General features: G+C 43.2%; 1 long non-coding RNA gene across 1 annotated transcript; it reads left to right on the plus strand.

Annotated features, from left to right (window-relative positions):
- Positions 1-1,974: 1,974 nt before the first annotated feature.
- On the plus strand, positions 1,975-5,598 carry LOC143676489 (uncharacterized). Its single transcript, XR_013172136.1, has 4 exons — positions 1,975-2,023; positions 2,213-2,377; positions 4,985-5,175; positions 5,451-5,598. It is a non-coding gene; the product is annotated as an uncharacterized LOC143676489 (long non-coding RNA).
- The last annotated feature ends 1,323 nt before the right edge of the window (positions 5,599-6,921 follow it).

Genomic DNA, 6,921 nt, shown 5'->3' on the forward strand with positions numbered 1-6,921 from the left:
ACAGATTGGCTGCTCCTGAAACACTGAGTACAGATGCAAAGTGTGGTGATAAAGAATATAGACTCGGGGCAAGTTACTTATCCTTTCATTGCCTCAGTTTCCTCATCTGTTAGAGGGGTAAATAATGGTATGTACGTCACACTGTTTTGTGAAGTTTATATGAGTCAGTATTCGAAAAGTACTTAGGATAGTATCTGAAATATAATGCATGTCACAAAAGCGTTTGTTAAATAAAGTAAAATGAAATAAGTGCAAAATCAGTATTTCAAGCTCTGAATATTCTATGGAATTTTTGATATCCAGGCTGCCATTGGAATTTTTTTTTATCTCCTTAAAATATCTTTGCCATCACTATGGGTTCACCTGATGCCGATTTGAGAAGGATTCTAACAGATGCTGTAAAAGGAATGTCGCACAGACAGTCCTGGAAGGTCAAGAGTTGACTGTGAGAGGACAGATGGAAGAAAGGTAGGAGTTTTTACTTTTGAATGTTTATTCGAGGTTTATGTTTTTATTGTTGTCCATTTTCAACTTTGTGGAAGACTATCTCAGGATTACTATCAATGAGATAATTCTCAAAATAGCCTGAGGTTTTAGGTATTTTAGAGAGCAGGGCTTCCACGAGATGAGGCAGAGGTATGTTTCCCAGGGAACCCGTTTGTCAGCAAGTCACACATTCACAGTTGCTCCTCTAGTTTTTTAGCAGGAAACGTGCACTCAAATGAACCATCCTTTTCTACCTCCGTAATCACAAAGATAGGAGACGAGATAACATTATCAGCAGCTGAACAGTGACGAAAATGCCGACAGTCCCAGCAATTAAATAATTTTATAATAATAGCAAATATTGAGGCATCTCGGTCGGCATTTTAAATGCATATTTTGCTTGATTTTCTAATATCAAAGGCTTAATTTTTACTTACATGATTGAATAATTCCTAGCTCTTCATTGTCTTTTAAGTTAGCTGCATCTTTTTCCATCCCTAAAAGCCAAAAGACAAAAACATTTAAGTAAATTAAATTTAGATTTAATAACTTGGGTGAGCCAAATGACAATGGCAGAGGTTTGGGGTAGAGATTATATTTGATGGGTGCAGGGAAGGGAGGTGAGGCAGTATGGCATGAATGCTTGCCCAGGAACCCCAAATAAGCTGCACTCAGCTGTATAATTCACGCAAAACAGTCGGCTTGATCCAGACAACCAAGTGCAACGTGGGATTTTTATCTTACTTGGTCCGAACTGGGAGCATTGACTCATTTATTGTCAGCCTTCTTCTATGTTACTTCATGCCATGTGGAATCCAATTCAAAGATAATCTTTTGATAACATTTTTTTTTTGGAAGAGCAGCTGAGGCTATGCATTCAAGAGAAAACAAATGTATGTGACATGAGGAGACAGGGAGGAGGTCAAGTCGACCATAAATTTGGATTTTCAAATCTCCACCATCGCCCAGGTCCTGACCCCAACCTTCTGGCTCCCACTGGCAAAGAGAACTAGGTAGTTCTGCCTCACAGAACATGAGAAGCCACTCTCTTGTGTGAAATCCCCCCATCAATTTTGCAGAGGTTTTCTGCCGTTAACACACGCCAGGTAGGCAGTTGTCATGAAGCATTAGAGCTGAAAGAGGCTGACAGCATAACTGCAGGCGAGCTCGGGGCCCAGCCTGGTCCAGCACCTGCCGCCTGCTCAGGCAGGAGAGTCCTCTGTCCAGACAGCCTGGCAAGACGCTTCAGGAATCACTTTGCATCGGTGCCCTTCATTGACAGCACACTGGAGGGCAGCCTGTCTAGCAAAAGCAGTTCAGAAACCTTTGCCAGCCACCTGCCTGCCCCCATATGGTGGCCATTTAAAAAGCCGTCACTTCTATAAGGCAGCTCTCGAATTATTCATTCATCAAGTGCATTTTTGACTGGCCCGGCTGCCTCAAAGCATGGTCATCTGATTCTGTGATTCAGAGAGTTTTGCTTTCAGAGGACTTCATTTGGGTGTCGCCAAGGAAGAAATTGCTTGCATACAGTCGGGTGAGTAATTTGAGTCTATTCAGCGTTCTGGACTCCCCCTGCTCCAAGTAGGGCATTCCTGGGGTGGGGGTGGGGCTCTCATGCAGGACTGGAATCAGACGAGATGCCCTGGATACTCCATCATGAGCAAGGGAGGGAGTGTCTGAGCAGTCTTAGGCCTGTGACTCCTTGTTTCTTCACCCAATCCAGGGGCAGAAAGTTAAAAAGAGAAGAGTTGAGTGAAGTGTGTTCAGAATTTGTAAAAAAAAAATAAAATAAAAGACACTTGAGTGTTCATCTGAGATGTGAGCAGATTCTAAAAATTTAACAATGAAATACACTTTAAAGGGACCCAGAGATCCATCACAATTATAGGTAAAAATTCTACTAATAATTTTGGTGGTTTTTGTAAAAATTATATTCATGAGACAATGTAAGTGAAAGGCATTGTTTGAATGGACATGCTGAGACTTTCTTCCTTATTTGTCTCCATGTTTCCTGACAATCTCCCTCTACTAACATATAAGCTCCTTGAGATCAGGCGTCTTGTCTGTCTTATGTACTACTGTAAACCCAGCACCTGTACTGTGCTCGACACGTAGAAGATGACCCCAAAATAATTGTTGGACAAATTAGATAAATGTTTGAAAGAATGAGTGAATGAATACATGAATGGGTGACATCTGAGGTAAAGCACCGATGTTTTATGGCATGTCTTCTCAGACTTTTTGCAGGGGTGTATAGAAGGGGTGATGAGTGAAGTTGAGTAACAGAGAGGTTTTAAAATTTGACTTAAACTTGTTACATTTTAGCTAGAGATTTAAAATCTGAATGAACTGAAATGACTGAATGAGTCAGACACCTGAGATTTGGTTGGAATTCTCTACTATTTGAACATAAGTCTCCTTCATGCCCTACCCCTCAGAAGGGTGGTTTAAAGAAGGCAAACAGGTGGGAATTGCCTTATTTTCATCCAGAAGATGGTTCTTTTTCTCCATTCTTTTCCTGCCAATCTCTTCATCCATTCCTATTTCTTTATTTGAAACTGTACTCTAATGATCTCCACCCTGGGACTGGCATCTGGGCTAGAGCTCCTTCTATCTAACTGCAACCTAGACTTCTAGCCCCACTTGGGTGTCCAACAAACCCTCAAATTTAAGAGTTCAAAACTGAGCTCCTGATTGTCCCACACCCATACCTCCTCCCATGTCCTCTGCCTCAGTGAAGATGCCATATGCTTGCAATCACCCAGTCCAGCAGTGTGGGCACATCCAGCATTACTCTCACAAACCCAAGCCACCACACCCACCTGCAATCAATCACCAGACCCAGTGGATTCTAATTCCTTAACATCTCTAATATTCATTCTCTACTCTCCTTTCCCACAACTGCTAATTTAGTTCAGGCTGTCATTATTCTTATATGGATTTTTGCATTAGTTTCCCCCTGGTTGTCCTGTCTCCAGTTGTGCCTGGATGATCTTTCTACAAAGCAAGTTTGGGCATGTTCCCTCCTGAGTCCCAACTAGCCTGGCCTGCAACTTCTTCCTAGCTCCCCATTGTCTCATGGGATCTGGCTGAGCTCTCTAGCATGACCCACAAGAGCCTCCTTGATCTGGACTTTGTCTCACCTTACAACAGTCCCCTTCCTTTGCTTCCTCTACCTCAGACATTTAATCTACATAGAGTTTATCACTGGGTTCTCGTGTTTCATCTATGGGGCCTTGGTTCTTACTAACACAACTCCCTGTAATCCAACATGTTGCTTCTGCCTACCACACTAGGTAAGTTAGGGCTTATAAAGGAACATTCGTTAGCCACTGGACCATCCCTTCCCTGAAGGTGGTAGGCTGGGAGGGCAAATAAAAGAGAAAACTTGGCCAATATGAGAACTGCCTACCAGGAAACCCTGCTTGGCACATTAACTTACAAAAGTATTAGTCTAAAGTATTCTCTTTCAGTTTTGAAGTGAGAAAGTATTCGTCAGACTCTCATGATTTCTTGCCTGGACCAGTAGAATGGTCTCCAAAATCGCCTTTCAATTTCCCTCCAGGCCTTCTCCTAATCCGTCCTCCACTCTTCTGTCAGCCGTCTTCTCAAACCCTTCGGTGGGTTTCTATCACTTTCCTGCTGAAAATCTTCAGTAGCTCCCAATCTTCTAGCCAGTTCATGAAAACATCATCCACATCTCTCAGTGCAGTGCATGGCACACTCAACAAATTCCTGTGTACTGTATCTAAATTAGCAATTTGTAGACTGGCCCAACTAAATGTTGAAGTGCAAATAAGTTAAAAATAACCACAAGAAACTTCAGCCTTCAGCCTATCAGCTGTGATGCATGGTTGGGTCCTGTGCTTAAAGTTAGAAGTCTTGCCTCTTTGTCTCTCTCAAATTTAAGCTGCAGGAGGTAGCTGAGAAATTATAGGCTTGGAATGGCAAGGGCCTTAGTTGAAATACTGGCCTGGCCATCTGTGTATAACCATGACTTACTCTCTGTGAGCATTTATTTCCTCATCTGTAAATGGAGACTATGATTCCTATCTCAGGTCAAGTGATGGGTAATCCCATTTCAAAGGGAGACCAAATGTCTCTAGTGATACCTTAAATTTAATTTTCTTTCTTTTGTATGCTGGATGGCAGGGTCAAATTTCATTGTTTTTCCATGTGAGTATCCCGTTATTGTAACACCATTTGTTGAAGTGTTTTTGCTTTTCTGGGGGGGGGGGGGGGGGGGAAGTGCAGGGACCAGAAATCGAACCCAGGTCTCCGCATGGCAGGCAAGAATTCTACCACTAAACTACCCTTGCACCCCCCCACCTTAAATTTAAAAGGTATTATATGGTTCTTTTGATTAAAAACTATTGCTCACATAAAACAAACAAAAAATGACCACAAAAGAATGTTTAGCCCAGGGGAGGAGGTAAGACTTTGAGGCTTTCAAAGTTACCTTGGTTTAGTTTGCCTGTTTCCTTCTCTTCCGTAGATGTTGAGTAGGAAGAGAGTGGCCGAAATGGAACTATAAAGAGAAAAGAAATCCTGTTTTTGATTCTTTTAAATCCTGAAGATCAGTTTCAGGAAGGGAGTCGGGCAATCTAGCCAAATTGGCAGTGAGTAGGAAGTGACCAGAGTTAACAGAATGAGGACAACTTACAGCAGCCCCCAGCTGAACTCCAGGTTAGTGTGCCTGCCCCTAACAGCATGGTGGAGAGTCCCTCCTTAGAGACCCCACCCACCACAGATGCTGCCTCCAGTTTAAAGGCTCCGAGGGAAGGTATTTAGATAAACTAATAGCTGCTCAGGGATGCGGTTTGCTCTGGAGAAGTCAGGACTGTTTAAATGTCTGAAATTCCTAGCACCACTAATAATTGTAACCTCTGCTTCAATAAAACATGCAAATAATGTTATTGAAACATCCCCAATCACAGGGTATTATTTTTGGTCTAAAACAGATGCAGCCCTTGATACTTACAAGGAGGATGTCTGGATGAATTTACCTCTGCTAAAAGGAAAACAAAACTCCTTGGACTTTGACTCAAGCCCCCATTTCTGAGAAGAAATGGGCGCCATGGCAGCTCAGCAGCATGACTGGTGCCGTTTCCAGCACAACCAAGGAGGGGTCACTTTAGAAGACTCAGGTAAGGAGCTGGCATGGAATGTAAGCCAGGAGCTCTAAGAGAAATGAGCAAGCATTTTTTAAGAACTATTAGTTGTCAGGCTGGGCATTAATATGAATGATCTCATTTAATTTTCACAGCAATCCCATTGAGGGATTCCTTCCCAGATGAGGAAACTGAAGCTTAGAAAGTTTATATAACTAGCTCAGAGACATCCAATTTATTAAGTGTGGAATTGGGATTTGATGCAGAGCTGTCTATCCTTAAATCCCATGCCCTTTTGTTCTGTTTGCCTCCTCTTCACCCTTTGTGGGGGAGAAAGGGATTCCCACCTCAGGGTTCTGGGGAGGGCTAAACACACAGCACCCAACACTGGACAGATGAACTTGAAAGCAGTTTATTAGTCCCAAGTACTCACAGTGCTGAGGAGGACACAACACACTGCAGAAGGCCACATGGAGGCTGCACTCAGGAGCAAGCAGGGGCTATGGAAGACAGGCTTTGTAGTAAGAGGATGGGATGAGCCGCTGTTTCCCACAGGAGAAGGTGATTCACTTGTTTGAATAACTGCATGGGTTAGCCAGGAAGTGAAAGCTGTTGGGTTAAAGAGGATGGCATGCAGCTGGTCCAGCTCATAAGGGAACTAACCAGGTGGGAAATCTTTCCCTCTAGGTGAAGCTTATCTCTGGTCAGAGTGGGGAAACTCATGGATTGGTCTTTGGGACTCTGTGAGGCTCAAAGATATCAAGACAGCACATGAAATCTTAGGCCTAATAATAAAACAACTCTGCATTTTATATAGCCTCCCTATGGAATTAAATAGCACTAACCCCAAAGGAAGGGGTATGTGAAGTCAAATTCCTACTCCATCTTTGGCTTTCTCTGTGACTGAGAGGAAGACGTTTGACCTCCCTGTCCTTCAGTTGTCTCATAATAAAATGGGAGAGAATAATAGTATCTCCCGAAAAGTGCTGTTGGGTAAATGAAAGGAAGTAATACAGATGAAGAGCTCAGCACTCTGCCTCTAGCTTTGTGCCCAATCCAGGCATTTGGCTATCAGGCTGTCAGGATAACAAACAGACTTTTTTTCTCTTCAGTCCAGCTTCCTAGGGTGGAACCCTGAGTTAGCCCAGAGACCAGGACCACCTACCAATCCCTGTTGCCCAACAGAAGACCGAACTTCCCATTAAATACTCTGCAGACAACCATTACCAAAAACCAGATGCTTTACCCACTGCGGGTGGTAGGTCACCCTACAGACTTCACACTGAGTTGCCCACTGAAGCATAAGGACTACCCTGAAGAC

This window comes from Tamandua tetradactyla, chromosome 3, assembly GCF_023851605.1.
Source record: "Tamandua tetradactyla isolate mTamTet1 chromosome 3, mTamTet1.pri, whole genome shotgun sequence".
Lineage (NCBI taxonomy): Eukaryota > Metazoa > Chordata > Mammalia > Pilosa > Myrmecophagidae > Tamandua > Tamandua tetradactyla.